Source organism: Athene noctua, chromosome Z (assembly GCF_965140245.1).
Source record: "Athene noctua chromosome Z, bAthNoc1.hap1.1, whole genome shotgun sequence".
NCBI classification, from domain to species: domain Eukaryota; kingdom Metazoa; phylum Chordata; class Aves; order Strigiformes; family Strigidae; genus Athene; species Athene noctua.
Genome location: NC_134077.1, coordinates 49653480 through 49655070, shown reverse-complemented (window position 1 = coordinate 49655070; position 1591 = coordinate 49653480). Strand labels below are relative to the sequence as shown.

General features: G+C 43.1%; 1 pseudogene; it reads right to left on the bottom strand.

Moving 5' to 3' along the window:
• Positions 1–491: 491 nt before the first annotated feature.
• LOC141973785 (inorganic pyrophosphatase 2, mitochondrial pseudogene) lies at positions 492–1213 on the bottom strand (annotated as a pseudogene).
• Between the last annotated feature and the right edge of the window lie 378 nt (positions 1214–1591).

Sequence of the window (1591 nt, the reverse complement as noted above, 5' to 3'; positions counted from 1 at the left end):
TTTGTAATTTTGAAATTTCTTCCTAGTGACCTACAGTCTTTCCAAATTCTTAATACTTCTGCGATGGAAAGTTTGGAGATTCCCACAAAATTGGAAAATAAATTCAAGGGAGGTAAGAGGTGATCAGGGTCCACACCCCAGACTGGAATGGACATGGTTTTGTAGGCTCACTGGCAATACTCTGTCTTGAGAAGGTGGTATCTCTCCTTGCGGCTCATTAGGCCACGTAAGTGACACATAAAGATCACTGTTGATGCATATTTAACTTGCCATCAACACAAACCCCCAGATCTCTTTCTGTGGGGCTGCTCTCTAGCCTCTCATCACCCAGTTTGTACGTATAAGCAGGATTACCTCATCCCAGGTGGAGAATCTGGCACTCATACTTGTTAAATTTCATATGGTGGGTCATTGCCCAGCTCTCTAGTCTATCCAGATCTCTCTGTGAGCTCTCTAGTCTATCCAGATCTTTCTGTGAGGCATCTCTACCCTCAAGGGAGTCCACAGCTCCTCCTCAAAGAATCCTTGTCTTTAAATTTTCCATTAAAGGAAACTGATTTTCCGGTTTACCATCAGGGAATTTATATAGTCAGAACCAGTCAACTGTAGCCTCAAGATAACCCCAATTTGTGCTTCTTGACATCATCAATATAATGGATTTTCTGGGCTTCTGGGTCATCCACACTGATTGCAGTTATCTTCCCATCCGTGTCTCCTTCATCAACAAGAGCTAAAAGACCCATGACCTTCACCTGAACAATCTCACCAGAAGAATTAATCTTGAACCTATTTCACAAACATCAATAGGATCATTATCCCCACAACATCCTGTAATGTTATCTATATGGTTTTTATCTTCCCAGGTCTATGGAAGAGCACCGTAATGCCATATATAACCCTTGTGAGGAAAGATATTTGCCACATATTGAAGTTTGCTTTTCTTTATATCTTGTTTAATGGGATACATTGGCTCCCCAGTGGCAATCTCCATTTTTGCATTCGTCCAACAAGGCACTTCTACAGCCATATTAAACAGGACCTCAGTTCCAGTAGTCTTTGACTTCTTTGCTGGAATGTCTTTATCCTCTTTAGATCCAGCAGACAGTGGTATGTCATGAAATGGAGAAATATATTTGCCATCTGCATTCTTAAAGAAGAAGTGGTAATTGGGAGAGTTAGGCCGCACCCGCTGCTCCGTGCCATAGTGGGCCATGGCACCAAGGCAGTGGCATGGTGGCCGCCCCCACCCCTGCGCCGCCAGCAGTTTAGTATCTTTGGCAATCTTAATGTACATTTGACTGCATCCAGATAGTTTATGAAAGCATTATAGAGCACTGGTGCTCTTTAGCACCTAAAATTGAGCCCTGGTGAATCCCACTGGTGACTGGCCACCAGCCTGATGTTACTCCATTTACTAAAATTCTTTGAGCTTGACTCATCTGCCAGTTGGTCACCCAGTGTATTATGGAGTTCTGTAGCTGTATGCTGGACATTTTGTCCAGAAGGATACTGTGAGAGACAGTATCAAAATCTTTCCTGAAATCCAAACCCCATATATCTGCTGGCTTCCCTTGGTCAACTAGTTGGATGA